At 47.8% G+C, this 17,176-nt stretch overlaps 1 long non-coding RNA gene across 1 annotated transcript in view; it reads right to left on the minus strand.

The window, feature by feature from the left end:
- Positions 1 to 3,711: 3,711 nt before the first annotated feature.
- LOC114010454 (uncharacterized) overlaps positions 3,712 to 17,176 on the minus strand; it is a 34,161-nt gene continuing 20,696 nt past the window's right edge. The window contains exons 4-5 of the long non-coding RNA XR_003551870.2: positions 8,041 to 8,117; positions 3,712 to 5,630 (exon numbers count right to left, since the gene is read on the minus strand). This is a non-coding gene — a long non-coding RNA (uncharacterized LOC114010454). The remainder of the gene's footprint in view (positions 5,631 to 8,040; positions 8,118 to 17,176) is intronic.

Genomic DNA, 17,176 nt, shown 5'->3' on the forward strand with positions numbered 1-17,176 from the left:
CCAGCCTCAGTGCATCCAGCCTCGGTGCATCCAGCCTCGGTGCATCCAGCCTTGGTGCATCCAGCCTCAGCGCATCCAGCCAGCTACCCGCCTCTGATCTCCACGACATGCCAAGTCCTTTCCCGGCTGCCACATGAAGTCTCAGACGACCCAAGGCAAAGTCTGCCATCAACCGCAGTGCCCCAGGCAGGAACAGATTTGTTAGTCTTCTCCCTGTCATTTATCTTGAGTTCCCTTCTCCTGGTGCAAACAGCGTGCAGGTATTTTGCCTTTGTGTCCTAGTGACTTCCCAGAGCCTTTACAGGTGTATCCAAAATTTCCAGATGGTTGCACAGCTAGTTCCATTAACAGCATTGTGTCTTCCTTTGCTTTCTGGTACAGTCATATTTTTTCCCTCATCGAACTCTTCAGTCCAAGCCTCACAGTTGGAAATTTTATTTTCCTGCTTTTAAAGAGTAGAACAGTGCCTTCCCAGGCCTCTTCATTGTCCAAATAATTCAAGGACCTGAGCACAAGAGATAAAACCCCATGCCAGGCAAACCTAGCGCAGGAGGGCAGAATTTTCTGGAGCAGCTGGTCACAGCTCCTCTGCAAACATTGCCTTCCTTCACGGCACTTTAAAATGTTTTTTGCACTTGATACATTCTCTTCGAAAGAAAAGAAAATCCACATTAAGCAGATTTTAAAGGGCTTGCAAACTTCCCAGCAGCCTTGAACTCACACAAGGATCAACGCTTCATGATAACAAACTCATCTGCTAGCCAAGCCAGGCAAAACCCCTGGCACATTCCCGATGTTTCTGACACCTGGGGGGAATCCACACTTTATACCACATTTTTGTATCAACAAATGGGGTCAAGGAGGATAACAACTAATATCAACACTCAGCGAGCCTAAGCCACACAGGGAAGATTGCCTCGTGCAGTTTAGCAGCCTGATCTCTTTTAAAATAGCACTAAATTGTGCACCACTGCTTGAAAAGCCCCTTGCCTGGGAGAGATTTCAGCAGGAAAAAATAGCTGGAAAAGGTGAGAGCCAAGTAATTTTGCAGAGTTTACCTCTTTCTTTTTATTTGTAGTACGTAGATGACAGGCTATCTGACTGGTTTAGGGGGTTTTGGTGTGCTCTCCGAGAGTTTCCGTGGTATTTCTGGAGGGCAGCTATTAGATGGAAAGCAGCATTTGCTACCATTCAGGGTTCTGCCCTCTCAGACATTTTGCAGCTACTGGAAAGATGCAAAAAGCCTCAGACAAAAAACCAAAAAACAAAAAAAAAAAAAAAAAAGGAAGAAAAAGGATAAAATAATAATAAAAAATTAAAATAAAAACAATACATTCCTGAATTTCCAGAAGAAATATTGGCTCATAGGGAGGGAAGTGCAGACAACAGCTTATGTTGCTAAAAAACCAAGTTTGCACTGTTTTGGGTTCAGCGTTTTAGCCAACTGCTAAGAACTTTAGAGTAAATCTCAGCATTTCCCAGGGCCCAGATTGCATATTGGACCATATACCCTGAAATGTTTTTATTTAATTTGAGTCCACATTATGCTGCCTACATATGGTGACACACACATTTCATTTTATGTAGCAGATGCTGCTTTGCTATTGAGAATGTAATATACTGAGTACATTATAGTATCATTTGGTCTAGGGTAACTGCAGTGTTTTTTAACTCTGATTAGCCTTAATTTTAAACCTGATTTCCTAAGGAAATGAAGCCTATGACATCCTGCTCTGTATGCATGCCGGTGTATGCTGTGTATCTGTTCCCTTACCCATCATTCTCCTATTTCTTTAGAGCTCGGGGCCCAATTTCAACACAGTAGGGGAAAACCCAGTTTGCTTCCCCTCACGGTGCACAAAATGACTTCATGAGGGAGATTAAGTTCATGGTGCAGGCTCATGAGTCCCGGGAAACTGAGCTGACATAGCACTTTCCCCAAACCATCAAGCACTTCTGAAAATTAACAAGATAAGGCTAATAAGGCCATTCTCCAGCAGCACCTGGGAAGAGGTATCAGTCAGGTTGAATTGTGCTGCTCCATACAGGGACAAAAGCCCATCTCTGTTTTAATTAGAAGCTGATTAAGGTCTACAAGTGATTTCAGCTTGGCTAGCCTCCCTGCTAGCTCACCTTGCGGTCCCCCACTTTAATCTGCAGCGACCGGTTCTCCATCCCAGCGGCGACCGCGTCGTGTCGGGGCAGCCCCGAGTCCTGGCGTCAGGCGGGTGATGCTTGGCCACGGCTCTGACTGCATCCTGCTGACTGTGTCCAACCTGCTCGCTCATGTTTCCAGATGATTTCCACCGCATCAGCAGAGCTCCTTTAGGAGGCAGTGGGGCACAGCTGCGACTGAGACGAATGGCACTGGGAAAGCCAGGTGACGCTTTTCTGCAGCTAATGTCAATGCTGCTCTGCACTTCTCTGGCATGTCTCAGCAAAATATCACGAGAGAATAAACAGCAGAATAACCGCATGCCCGTGCCCACCATTCAGCCAGCACAAACAAGAGCTTGGTCCCTCTTTAACAGACCAGACGAGGTGGGTTCTTCCCTCCATGGATCTCCAGAGCTTGGACCAAAGTGTTGGGGGAACAGGGCTGTGTACCGTGGGCCAGCGAGGGCAGTGGGTCTGCAGGAGGACAGGAGCTGGCAGTACCACCACACTGGCCTTGCAGGGACGCCCTCTGCCCCCACGCTGGGCTGCCAGACCTCAGCTGTGCCATCGGCTGTGCCCGCTGCGGTGGAGGCGATGCTTGGGTTGATGCATGGCACAGCCAACACCTCAGGCTCCGCTCAGCCCTGAATTCATGAACTCTGCCATGATACAGTACAGACTCCGCCAAGAATGGCCATAAACAGCACTTAGTGATGCATAATATATGAAAATGGCTCATGCTGAGCTTTTAGATACAGAAGGATTTTTTTTCTCTTAATGCTATTACAACATTCTCCTGCAGCCATGGAAGCACCATCATAAATATTTAAAAGGAGGTTTAAAAGACCCAATCTGTGCGAATTGAATATTTATGGCTACCAAACCCCCGACCTTTAGATTTAGGGTACGGCATACATAAACCAACCTTATTAAACTATACTCCACAGGTCAGCCTGGGGATCAAATCTGAACGGAAATCTCCTTCTGAGCATTTAGCATTTTTAAAGTTCCTAGTGGTAAACAAACAGAGCGTAATAAATAGGGATTCAGTCCCGGGAGAAGAGGGGTGTTCAAGGGTGAGCAAGACCTGCGAGGCCAGGGCTCTCCTCCCCACACTGGGGGAACAGCATCTAAAGCAGAGTGAATAATAGCCGTGGGCTAAACTAACAAAAATTGGCCAAGGTGTGAAATGCAGAGAGAAGTGCAATATCGAGAATAACAGGCATCCTTTCTGTTATTGGAGAGTTTCCTCCAGCCAGCTCTGTTGCCTTGGATTTGCCCCGTTATGGTGCTGAATCCCCCGTAAGACAAAGCCAGGTGTGCTCAGCCAAATCAGGACCTCAGCACCTTCATTCAGGTTTTTCCAGGAGACTTGCTGCAGCTGAATACTTCAATCAGAGCCAATCAGAGATTTTCAAAACCACCGTGCTTCCCAGCTGGCACATTTTTTTTTGTTTGGGTTGTTTTTTTTTTTTTGTTCCATTTCTTGAGAATTATGACTCACGCTCAGTGCTTTCAAGTTAAAACCCCACATTCCCTCTGCTTGCTCAGCTCATCAACCCAGTGCCCGAGACAGAGCCAAACCCACTGTGGAGAAGGATGGGAAGGGGGAGCCCTGCTGCACGTGCTGGCCTGCACCCCAGGAACCCCCTCACTGCAGGCAGGTGCCAGCACCAGGCAGATGATGCTGGGGCTGGGAAGACAAAGGCAGGAGCTTCTGGGAGCCAGGATTGGACCTCACACCAGATCCATCGTGGAGACACAGCAGAGGGGATGTGCAGTGTCCATGCACTTGTGTGTTAGGTGGTTTGTTTTATTTAGAGTAAGGCAGGATCCTTTCAAGACCTCAAAGGCCCTTCAGATCTATTTGTAGTCAGGAGTTTGAAATGCGCCTCTGATGCATTCATGTATTTGAAAATGAGAGAGAGGCAAGAAGATAAAAGGGAAGAGTTTGTGCGTGGCAAGCACTGACCTGCAGAACCCAGTGCTCACAGGGACCACAGAAACATGGCACCTGATGAGATCCCATTCAAGCTAATGGAAAAAGTGAAAACCGTGAATATTTTCATCCATTTCTATTTGTCCTTGTCCCACTCTTGCCCTTTCCTTTTCCCTGATTTTTTTTGTTCTTCCTCCCACAGGAGAAACCTCCCTTAGCTGCCAGAGCACAGGTAGACAGGGCTGGGGCCGCAGGGACAAGCATTCAGGTTTCTGGCAGTTCATGGTCGAGCAGAACCGTGTGTGCCAGAGCCCATGTGTTAAATAACCCAAGCCCAGCACGGATGAGCAAGGAGCAAGGCTCAAGTGCCATTTAAAACTTAATGGGGTTGGTAACAAGTGCTGATGGTTCAGTTTGGACAGTCACATTCTGAACTCATTTGCAGCGCGATGCCAGATGAGCACCACTCAGATGCCACTTACAGTCCTTCAGGGAAGAGGTACTGCAGGGAACGTTAGCAGCCACGGTTTTATATGTGTTGCTGTGTTTTCCAAGTGCCATCTTCCCATCTAGCCAGTGGCCAGTGATAATTTATGGGGCAAATGGGCTTTTATTGCTTTTCTGATGATGTTTTCCATGATTCGTGTTCACTTCTGCGAGGTGTTCCTATTCCCCTGCCATAGCGCTGGATTGATTGTGGCACTAAAACTGTCTACCAGGTGCATGTCACAAATTATCCATGGGAACTGGACATCATTTTTCTGACATTCCCAGATTTGTTAGCTGGAATTGATCCTGCCGCTACATTAGCTGGAAAATAAACAAAACCACAGCCAAGCTGGCCGCATGCCTATTGCTAGGAACCTGCTGGAAAAGATAGAAGATCCAATATTGCAATTAATAGGTCCGCAGGGGTGTTTTGAGAAGTGCTTCAGAGTCTTCACTTTGCTCTAAGCCTTTGCAGCACCTTCAGTGCCTCCTTTCAAACTGAGCCAAAAGCTGCTAAGGATGATACCTGCACTCCCAAGCTCGCTCCCCTTGGAGACCCACCAGGATCTGCCTTTCTTCTCCTGTTAGCGTTCTCCCAGGACCACTGACAGCTTGGAGGGTTGCAAGGGGTAGCAGAGACAGCTGTCTCCACTCTTTCCACCGCAGTTCCTTGTAGAGACACCGGATCAAAGAAGCCTTTCGCCACCCCGCACCCTGAGCGTGGGTCGCTTCATACCCAACCAGGCAGCAGCTAGAGGTGCTTGTGGGCAGCCAGGCTTTGAGTGAGGGAGCAAGCCTGAAGACTTCAACTTGGGTCTTTCTTAATCCAACTGTTGGTGGTTTGGGTTTTTTTTTTTGTTTTTTTTTGTTTTTTTTTTTTTTTTCCAAACCCAAGGAAATATCCTTACAATCTCTCTCCTCTCAAATTCGGATGGTGCCGGAGTTCCTGGGGGTGGAGCTGGCACAGAGGCAAGGCGGCTGCTTTGCCTTGTTTCCCCAGGAAACTCACCCGCCTGCCAAACCCGCCAGCAATGTTTCCTGTAGCCTGGGGAGCCAGAAAGAGAAACCGTAATAATTATTTTTGTATGTAAATAGTCGGGAGACGTTCAGATGGGAAGAGCTGTGCGGATCACAGAAGGCCTTCGAGGGTGTAGGAAGGATTAATTAGTGTGAGTGGCTGTAGGATGCACAGAAAAGTGTGCTGGCTTTCATGGGTTAAAATGGTTGGGGTCCAGCTCTCATCTGGGGTGAAAAAGGCAAAGAAAACATCTGAACAGGTAGAACCAGACCTGTTTATGTCACTAAAGGATCTGTCCCTCTCCTGTAGCTTTTGGGAGCCTCTTTAATAAACTTGGCAGAGGGAAACATTTTCTCCAAGCTCTCCAAGGGGATACCCTGGGGAATCTTTGGCACATGAGAATTTGCGAACAGTCTCGCTGCTTTGTTCCCTTGTGTGCTCAGCAGTTTTGTCTCCTGTTCCTGCTGTTTTTACAGGCTTGCTTTCACTGTATCCCTATCTCTGAGACTGATGGTCTCGGTGATGGGAAGGGAGTTCAGGGAATTACACCAGTCCCTGGGAACCCTCTGTCCCCTCCTGCTGCCCTAGGGTTTTGGTGCTCCAGCTCCCTGGGTTTTTAGCACCTGCCTGGGAAAAGACAAGGAGCCGATGGAGTTAAGCCGTTTGCAGGGAGGGGGAAGGTTATATACATCATCCAAGCAAACCTTTATGGGTGTTTGACTAACAGCTGTTTGTAGGCACTCAGCACATTAGCAGTGATGCTGCCATTTATTGTGCAATCATCATTTTAAACCCTCTCCTTTTCTTCCCCTTACTCCACAATAACCAAAATGGTGCAATAAAAATCCAGCCCAAGGGAGACAAATAATCACCTTTACAGTTTGACCCTGGGCCTGATGTGCTTGCTGCTGGAGAGCTGGCTGGGAGCACGAGGGCTTTTTTGCTCTGCCTGGGGAGGGGGGGAGCAGCACAGGGACACCCCAGAGCTCTGCTGGGACCCTGCCTGGGGTGTCAGTCCCCCAGGGCTGGACCCAAAGGGGAAGGTGTCATTTCGGAGCAATCCCAGCCAAGCCACCTGGCGAAACCTTTCCAGTTTGAAATTGGTCCTGCTTCCCTTTTCTGTCCTCAGGGAGAAGAAAGCCGAGACCATGAAGGGAACTAAGCTGTTATTTTTGCTGGCTCAAAGGCACTCCAATAGCCATGGTTTTTAAAAAAAATTAAATGCTTGCATCCAATTGTATTTGCACTGTGTAATGTCCTTATCCAACGCAATCACTTCAAATCACTGTTCTTCAAATCCTCTGGGGCATCTGCAGTGAACAGAGGGCCCAGGTCAAATATAAACCTTCTGGCTGATTTGGGAATGTGTGTGTCAGTGTTACCACTGCATTAATGAACCACGTAAATCATAGCCAGTTGTTAAATAATGGAAGGGAGAAGGAGGGGAGGGCAGAAGGGACTTTATACCCTTTATACAGAGACGTTTGCAGCTACAAGAAAATCTATGTCAGTGTTGCAACTTGCCAGCTTGGAGGACATAAGTTTTCCATCCAAATATTGCTTCTTCAGAGGCTCTTGCTGCTCCCAAGGGACTCTGTGGAAATTTGTAACTTCAGCGTGCCTTTAGAGGCATTTGCAGAAGGCTAATACGAATGTGAATATTTTTAGTTATTAAAAGAAAAAAAAAAGTAGAGAAAGACAGGTTGCTTGTCTTCTCCTTTAAGCTTTCCCTGCAGTGCTGGGATGCAGGGATCAGACTCTGCCGTCTGTCACTGACTCCCAAATACACAGTGATGATTCTTGGTTTGTCAATCACCCTTCAGTCTGCACATGATAAAAGCCCAGTCCTGAGAGGGGTTCCTCAGTTCCATGTAATGTACTGTCATTACTTTAATATTAAAGGAAAAGAGAGGGGAAGCGGGGAACCGGACATATTGCTTGGCTGGCATTGTATTTTTTTTTCTGGCTGTCTCCCTTTCCTCTCCATCTGTCCCAAGCTTCAACACCCTTTCCATTTCACAGCCCAGAACGCAGCCCTGCCTTGCAGACAGGCTAGCTGGGTTTGCTATTTCACCCCTTCTCGGCTGGATAAACCCCTTTCCATGCCAGGCATTGGGGCCGACGGCTTATGGGCACCAGCTGAGGGGCCACACCAGAGAAGGCACCTTATTTAACAGCCAGGGAGGTGTAAGATATTGCAACTAGAGCAGAATACAACATCCTATCAAGAAACTACCTGGGCTGCCCTAGGACAAGCACCCACCACTAATACACATGTACACAATGTTAAAGTTACTGTATGGGGAGTGATTTGGGGCCTTTTATACTCTGTTTGTCATGCTGCTCATGTCACCTGCAAAAAGTTTATATTTCCTATCCATTTTATCAAGGAGACTTGTTTTCCACTGCATTTCCTCTCTAGAAACTTGGCACTTACCTATCCAGTGGAAATCCTTACTTGCTGCTGATGGGTTGAAATCGTACCTTCAGTCTTTTCCTGTCGATACTCCTTTCCTGAAAATACAAACCAGGACGGTATAAGGCAGAATTGTAACTGTAGTTATCGTTTTCCTAAGTCATCTTTACTAAATTCATCGAGATGTTCCTGCCTGCAGTTTGGCTTGGGTTACTGTGGGCAAGGGTGTTTTGGGAGCTTTGTGTTTTGACATCAGCTGACAAAGCAAGTGAGATAAAAAATAAATAGTTCCTAATGATTCTCATCTATTACAAAACCCCAAATGGGTTATTTTTAAAGTTAGCTTTAAATATTCCAGTTTTTAAACGCTGCCAGCAAAAAGAAAGGAAATGATTTTTTGCAGTTCCACAGATGACCATCAGCTGGGTCCCTTCCGCAGCACCCAACATCCATGCTTCCCTCCGGCTGCCACATAACAGCTGGCAAATGGAGCGGGAGCCTGCGTTAGGCCCTCAGGTATGAAAATGTCGAGCAGGGAGACAGTTTGGTTCCAGATCTGGGTTTGCTGAACTGAAATACGCTTGAAAAGCCTTGGAGAAGCGGTACCTAAAAGCTGTGGGTTGGGCTGACTGGTGGCAAAAGAGACTTGGAGCAGCAGTGAATCATCCCAACGCGCTGCGCGTGAGCAAGCCAGTAGCATCGCACCCACTACAGAGCCGTATGTCATCCGTGCACTGATGGGCTCATGCTTTGCCATCCTGATCCAAAGTACCCCGCTAAACACAAGAAGAAAAATACATTAAGCTCATCCAACAACACTGGGACAGTATTTTCTCTTCTCTCCTTATTCTCAGCATCAGATTGCTTAGATCATTTACCAGAGCTATGGAAGAGATGTGTTTACTTACACCGGCTTGCACTAGGTCAAGTCTGGAATCAGTCATCCACGGGGTAAACAGTGACAATATTTCATGCCCAAGTAAACCGCCTTGTGAAAGAAATGAAGCTTACATGGTGCTTGGGCTCATCTGATCTTTATTTCCCGAAGAGACATATTTCCAGTGCTCATCATCATTATTAACACAAATGTTCAGAACTGCATGCACCAGGCGGCTGCTAGGAAACATCCGCCGCAACAGCAGCCTGAGCGAATTCAATTTGCCCTGCTCTAATAGCAGAGCTGGTCCTTGATTAGCCAAGGTGGGAGCTGACAGATCGGGGTGGCTGGGGGGTTAGCTGCCTTGTTTCCAATTTCGGCTCAGCTGGCTGTGATTGCTCGTGCATTCCCGGCTCCAGAGCAGGGCAGAGTGTCCCTGCATGATGCATACAGCATCTGCAAGTCCCCCTTCTTCAGGGGGACCCAAGAGACTGAGCAACAGAGCAATGATAGACTTGAGCTTACTGGTCCATGATGGAGCTGTCGGCTGGCCGTCAGGTTTCAGGCAGTTATAGCTGCATCAGAGAGGGCTTCAAAGCAGCGTGTCCTTTAACATCCTCTTCCAGTCAACTACGTACAAGAAGGCCCTCCAGTTTATACCCATGCCAGCGTCATGCAGCACATGCTGATGATCAGGTGGGAACGCAGGTAGAAGCGTGGCAAGGGGGTGGTTGTCCATAGTCAAGGAAGAGGCTGGAAAAGCACTACTTATTTCAGGGAGCTCAGGGCCAGGCGAGCAAAAGTGGCTGAAAATAAAAACCCTGCCCAAATGTTTTTCTCCAGCTTCTAACCAAGTCAGCTGGCTACTGCATCCCGGGAGCAGTGCTAATCCCCTCAACCATCATCCCTTTCCCCATGACAGATCCTGAGCGAGATGAATTGGTGACTTAGGAAGGAAGGGGAAAGAAAACACAGGAACTGCAAATGAAAGTGGTTTTACTATTGTGCCCCTTGATTAACTAATGCTGCTTGTACACTAGTTTTCTACAGAGAGTGTGCAGCCCTGGTCTGAAGCCTAATGAAGCGTGCTGGCATGTGGGACGTGACTCGACTTACCCTAATTGCCTTCATTACCAGCGTGTCCACAGCAACCCCCCGATTTGTTTTCCTTAGCTTCCCTCTGACCAGCGATGCCTCGCAGTGTAAAACCAATCCATTTCCATCTCTGCCAGGCCCACAGTGCTGCTGCAAGTTTTTCTTCCTATTTTGAGGCTGACATTTGCAAATATATGTATTTATACATAATCCCTTCTTTTGCTGAGGTGTTTTTTTAACCAAGCTAGAATGAGACAGACATTTTTTTTATTTAATAGTGAGATGCCATCAATGCTTCAAGCTTCACATTTTGCTTCCACGGGAGTCAGGTATTTACGTGCTGGAATAATGAACCATCAGCTGAGTTGCTGCAGAGTGACAGGGACATTCTGCATTTTATGGCTTTTTGTGCAAACAGTCCCCAGTCAATAAGTACAGATTTTCTCAGTAGACGACCCTATTTGCAATTGATATTTTCAGGGAAACAGTAAGGTCTGAGCTGGCATGATTCAGGGCAACAGCACAGGGTGAGATGTCGCTGTGTCGGAAATAGCCAACAATCAGTTCAATTGATCCTCATCTAGATGTGGTTCTTTGGGACCTGGAGTTGGAGAAATGTAATAACAACATAAATTTCTATTTTCTCTGCTGAGATTAGTGGCTTTGAAGCTCCATTACCCTACTCTTTCTCTGTGATTTGGTTTTTGGTGTTTTTTTTCAGTGTTGATGCCTAATGCCAAACACCTGGCAGGCAGCATCCTCCACCCTGGAGTGGGCTGGTGACAGTGGGACAACACCCCGAGGGGTTCACGGCTCCCCTGCACACACTGTGCAGACTCAACCTGCCAACACAACCAGAAGAGCTGGAGAAAACCTGAAATTTCCACTCCCTGAGTGGTTCTAACAAGTGCAATGAAGCAAAGGAAAGCAAGCACAGAGCCAAGGCGAAGTGTAGTGCAGGGGTTAATAATACCAGCAGCAATGAAACGTTTTGAAATGTTTGATAAGAAATGATTCCTTGCTTCCAGGCTTGCAGTTCCCCTTATTTTTGTCCCTCTTTGAGAGATTTTAGAGCGGTAAGGATTTTAAATACATCCACCTAATGCAGCTTCAGACAGCAAACAGGATTAAAACCCGACTCTAGAAAGGGAAAGGAAGTCAGATTACTTGTCAAAATTAAATTTGCCTTTGGATGCCATTACTTTCTACATTAAAAAGCTCTGGGGATCAGGAGATAAAAGAGCTAAATCCAATGTGGAGACAGGCGCAGAAGAAAACGTCAGCCAGCCAGTAATCCAGGCTCTATTCTCTAATAGGATCCTCCTGAAGTCAAAGAAAGTGAGAATAATTATTTAATTCCATTTTGAAGTCTGGCTTCTTTATCGACCCAGCTCAGCATTGCTGTTTCAGTAGTAAATCAACCGGTGGCATGGATTTCACAGCTCTCACCAGCTCCATGAGAAGTTTGCTTTACCCTCCGTGCAGAACAGACCCCACAGGTCTCAGTGGCATTCGCCAATGGATTTCACCACGACTAAAACATGCCCGGCCAAGGAGCAGGGAACGGTCCACCTCGACCCGAGTGGTAATTCTTCACCATAGCCTGTGGACAATACTTAAAGTCCTCTCTCGGGTATTTTTTTTCTTTTTTAAGGGTAATAAATAAACCCACATATTATGCTGAAGCACAAATGTGCTGTTGCACCTCCTTATGCCACAACCACCATAAAAGCCTGTCCCTTTCCATCTTCCAAAGAGCCAGAGGAACCGAGCCTTTTCTAGCAGATTCTACTTTGTCTTTTGAAGTACAGCCACAGAGCCAAAATTACAGCCTGCCCCAAATATCCTAGCACCTAAAAAACTGTAACCATGGTTGCACAGTCATCTGCAGGCATGGTAATCTGCACAGACACGCATGTATTGACTCAGAGGATGATTTAATTCTTCAGCATGGGATAAAAGACACGAGAAGCCCCGTGCCTTCTGACACACTGGTGGATTCAGGCCAAAGTTTTCTTTAACCCGAGCACTGGACAAAGCTCTTTGGCTACCGCTATGGATGGAATTTGCAATCGATAAACATTGAAGTCTGTTAGGGTTTAGTGTGAAACCGTACACGAGCAGTGCTGGTGGGCACGTGCTCTGGTTGCCAAACCCAGGGAGATCAGAAGATGGGCTCTACTTGGTCTTGTTTAATGCAGGCCCAGATCATCCCATCAGTTCAGAGGTGGGCAAGAAGCAAGTGCTAGATATAAGAGTGTTATTTTTAATAGGAGAAGGAGAGCAGGCATCTCTGGAGAGCTACAGAGATCATGCACTGGAGTTCAGTTGAACGTGCGTGTCAAACTGCAGGTCAAGAATTATTTATCCAGAGACACTCTCCTACTCTAAAAAGAAATCCAAAAATAGCCTTGAAAAGTAATAGGCCTCTACCATCAAGTAAGGAGAACACAGGCTCTACTAGACCCCAATGACTTTGGGGCTGGAAAATGCACCTTTTTGCATTGAGAGGGCAGCTGTGTAGCTTGTAGGTGATCCAGAAGCTAAGAAAACATCTAACAGGATGAAAAAAATGGCTTTTAATTCCTCCTATGGACTTACTAAGTATTTTTTCCTGCTACTCCTGGCATGTTGGTACTCCAGTGGGGAAGGGCAGGGCAGGAGGCTCCAGTGGTGTCCCCAGCATCTGCACCAAGTTGCTTTGCTGGGGGCTGCAGGACCAAGAGCTGGTGATGCCTGCGGGGGCTGCCTGTGGGGTGAGCTGCTCCAAGGTGGCAGTGACTGTCAGTTGCTGGTGGTGGCCAGGAGGATGGTGCTTCCCACGCACCAGCCATGACAAGTGCTTCCTAGCGGGACGTCGCGGGGTTCTGTGCAGGAGCAGGGCTGACAGCCCCTCTGCAGGGCTCCAGTCACCACGGGCACACTGAGATAGTCCTTTTAATTTCTTTCTCTTGTTTTCCTAACACAGTTTCTCCCCAGCCAGCTGCCTGTGGATGCCTTGTTACTCCTCAGCAGCTGGCAGTGACAGGTAAGTACTTGCACTGGGACACGGAGGGACCAAATGTAGGTCACAAGCAATCCTTTGCACCCCTCAGGAGCATCTGCCAGCACTACTGACTTCTTGAAGGCAGGAAGAAAAGCAAGCAGCCCTCCACATCACTTTGTCCTCCAGCAAAGCCAGACCCAGGGGACCCCCACCACCTCCCTTCCGAAATTAAAGACCTGTCTCTATCCTTCAGATGTTCAATATCATGCACCTACAAGTGGAAAGGACAGCAAGGCCATTGCCACCAACCTTGGCAGCCCATGTCATGGCCACAACTGCTGGCAGGGCCAGACAGACCCTGCCACCCATCCTTCCCGCAGCCCACCGCATGGCCACGAGCAGCGCAGGTGCTTGGCCTCGGAGGGATGGTGCAGAGCAGGGCCTCACTCTGCTGCATTTGCTTCTCCTTTTGCAACCAAACTCTGTGGCTCAAATGTTTGAACCTGGGGGTATGTTAATTTATACAAATAAGGGCAGTGAGGGGAAAAACTGCAGCAAAGCCAGCCAAGTGGATGCACCGGAGGGGTTTCTGGAGCTGGCAATGTGGGTTTAATGACAGAGGAAAGAGTTTGGGTGACATGATCCTACTGGGATGCCATCGTCAGTGCCCGTGCCAGCCCTGGCACAGGCAAGGAGGTCCTTCATGCCTGATGCATTGCTTTTTTTTTAATTACACTAGCTGTAGGGAAATATAACATTTTCCTTCAGTAATTCATCCCCATGGCTCTCCTATTCTGTCATTTTAATTAAAGCCAGCCCCAGCCACAGTTTGGATGTTTGCGGCAATTAGTATTAAATCAAGCTCAGGCCATGGGGACTGCCCCCTCTTTTGCTTTTTCTTGGTTTTTTTACAGCAAAACCCAGCAGGGTCTGAGGCTGAATGCATGGAAAGGGCAACACAGCTGCCAATGTTTAGGCTTCAGACTTGGTTAGGGAAGATTGTAACTCATTTTACTGAGTTCCCACTGGCTTTGCTCATCACGGGGAGAGAGGCAGCCAGGTCTGGGGCTCTGATGGTGAACATGGGGAAAACCAGCTCCTGGGAAACTTGCTGCTGCCGGAGGCAGGACCGTGACCACCATCTCCTCCTATGAGCCGCTCACTGGTTTCTCTGGGATGGAGAGCAGGCAACAGGGTTGCCATGCCCCAAAGCTCAGCCTTGGGACTTCCCATGGCTGAGCTGAATTTTTCAGCCAGGTATCTCGATTTGATTTTTCTTTGGAGAAGAGCCAGCTATTTATTTTGATTCTCTCTCAGTAAACCCACTCTGAGCCCTCATCTTGCATACACAGAGCAAAAGAGAGTCCCAGACCTTGTAAGGGAAGGAGGTAAGAGAGCCAGGGGCTCTGTTACCTGCCCTGGGTAGATGATGTCTGACCTGGCTCTGGCCATCCCTGCCTCCCAGCATGTGCCCATCCTTATCACTGGAATTTTCCTTAGTGCCTATCTTGAAGCTTCCTTTGTTCAAGGTGAAATAATCTACCCAGAGCTGCTTTGATCATGGCCTGTGTTTTAATCACGAGCTATAAGGTATTTGGTGTTTTTCTTAAACCCACAGCTTCAAGGCTAGGTAGTTACCTGGGAATCACACAACTTACTGTAAAAAATCTTTTCTTGTTATCCTTTAGTGTGTCAGAGCCAAGGTGGAAAAACATGATCTGTGTCTCAGCTAATGGCTCAGAAACAAAGAAAGGAAGGAAAAGGAACCCAAGAAAGATTTCCTAAATTTTTGTCACACAGTTGCATGTTTTCCCTGTTCTTTATTCAGAGTATTTCTGAGCAGTAGCACGACAGTGCTCGGTGTTCCTGGTGACTGGCAGTTCCCAGAAGTCACAGTGTTGTCAGGGCACAGCATCATCATTGCCATAATCTGAATTTCACTCCTGCTTCTCGGCAGGGAGCGATTGCTGGAGGTGCACAGGACCAGAGCCTGGCATGAGCCGCCTCTGCTGCCCTCCTGACCCCCCAGCAGTCACCCCTTAGCATCAGCACCCATCCTGCAAACCCCTAAGAGTTTAACAGCCTGGGCATCCTGGTAAAGACAGCAGCTGAGCCCTCACTCCCATATCTGCCAAGGAGAGGAGTGTGGCGGGACTCCAGCTAAAAGCAGGCTGGCAAGGTGTCATTACCCAGGTAATAAAACCCAAACCAAACACTAGATCTTCCGGCTGAAGGCTAAAGCCATGTGGGACCATGCACGTGTGTGGATGTGAAACTCCCTGAAGACAGTGGGTACCTTATTTTGACATTGCAGACAGGGGTGTCTTCTGCAGCGCAGGAGGATGCTCTGTGCTTTGCTGTGGCACGGAGGTAAGCGTGCTGGCCAAGGGGGGAAGCAAAAGGGAGGCAGTTCTGCCAACTCCAACTATCTGAGCAGAAGCAGATGGAAGAAACAGGAGGAAGTATTACAGAATGAGTCAAGGCTATGATTTTGCACAAGGCAAAACTGTTCTTTCCAAAAAACAAAAAAAACCCAAAACCAAAAAAGTTAATCTTGTCAACAAGTCCTTGAGGTCATGGAGACCGCAACCCTGCTGCAAACCCTCATAGGGACACCCGAAACTGCCCCTACTTTTTGCTAGACCTGAGCTGCAATTACACTGCTGAAAGCATGCACAGGAGTTCAAGCAAAGGAAACAGAGGGCTGTGCAGGCAGAAGCAGGGTTTGTCTGTTGGTGTCTCATCCTGTGCACAGTACAGGGAGGAGGGCAGCTGCAGGCAGCGGTGGTCGCCCCTTGCCCCTGCGCTGCTCAGGCTCCCCCCTGCAGTCCTCCACACCTTTAGCAAAGGTGTCCACGAGGGCACACATCCAGCCACTGGGTATCCGCCTCACCTTGACCCCTAGAAAATGAAACTGTGTATACAAAGACAGAATCCACAGCCTGAATACCAAGACCTCAGAGAAATAACAGCCATAGCTAAATGCCAAGCAAAGCGTGGAAATATTTCAGCAACAACCATAACCTCTAAAGGGAAGGACCAAAATTATTGCACTAACCTAGAAGCACAGAAAACCTTCTGCTTTCAGCCACTCTGACATGTATAGCCTCCTTGGTAATGACTTGGTAATTAATAGTCATTAAAGTTACTCATCACACCTGACTCAGGCTTGCCTTTGACAAGGCTGTAGAGGCTTTCTGCGATGGAAGGCAGTTTAACCCCATCCCTCCCCAGAATCTCTGAGCTGTTCCCTGCTCTCACCCAGGCTGTTGGTGCCTCTTGGGGCCTCCTGTGCACCATGGGATGCTGCACGTTAGCATCAAGCTGTTTCCAGATGTTGGGAAGGCTGGGGCCAACGTGGGTCCTACCCCACGTCTCGAAGTCATATCTGAAACGTCAGACCACAAACCTGAATGATGCAAATGTTTTTTCACCACAAGCTGTGTTTCTGCCTCGCACCCAGCTGCCCACAAGCCATGACTGTGAGGGGGAAACAGGGACCTGCAAAGCCAGGGAAGCATCATGTCAGAGCTCTTCCCTGCTGTCCCGTTTCCAGGAGCAGCCAGTCCCAGGATCAAAGCACTGTTTGCTCCACTGCAGGATGAGCTGAGCGAGGGGGCAGACACAGCCCCCAGAGTTACAACGGGTCTGCGAATGCTGTGGGCTTGCAATGAAACACCCTGCACTGAAGAACTTACTGAACTGACCTTCCTGGAGTTTAAGGGCGAAGGGATGCGTGGTGCGTATCAGCACAGCTTTATGTGAGTGCTACAGAAATGCTTAAGAATAAATTAAATGCATCTGACTCCCATTAGAAAGTCGAATCAATCTCATTTTCATGTCTCACTCACAACTCTCAAAGTGCTGATGCTGGGGGAAAGTTCCTCTGATTTTCCCTTTATCTCATCGTCTGTCTGTGCAGACTGTTGTGGTTTAACCCCAGCTGGCAACTAAGTGCCACGTAGCCAATGGCTCTCTTCCCCCTGGCCCAGTGGGATGGGGAGGAGAATCAGAAAAAGGTAAAACCTGTGGGTTGAGATAAGAACAGTTTAATGATTGAAATAAAGTAATATATAATAGTAGCAATAATAACAATAACAACAATAACAAAAAGAAATAACAAGGAGAGGAATAAAACCCCAGACAAAATGATGCGCAATACAATTGCTCACCCCCACTGACCGATGCCCAGCCAGTCC

Source organism: Falco peregrinus, chromosome 1 (assembly GCF_023634155.1).
Source record: "Falco peregrinus isolate bFalPer1 chromosome 1, bFalPer1.pri, whole genome shotgun sequence".
Classification (NCBI taxonomy): Eukaryota; Metazoa; Chordata; class Aves; order Falconiformes; family Falconidae; genus Falco; species Falco peregrinus.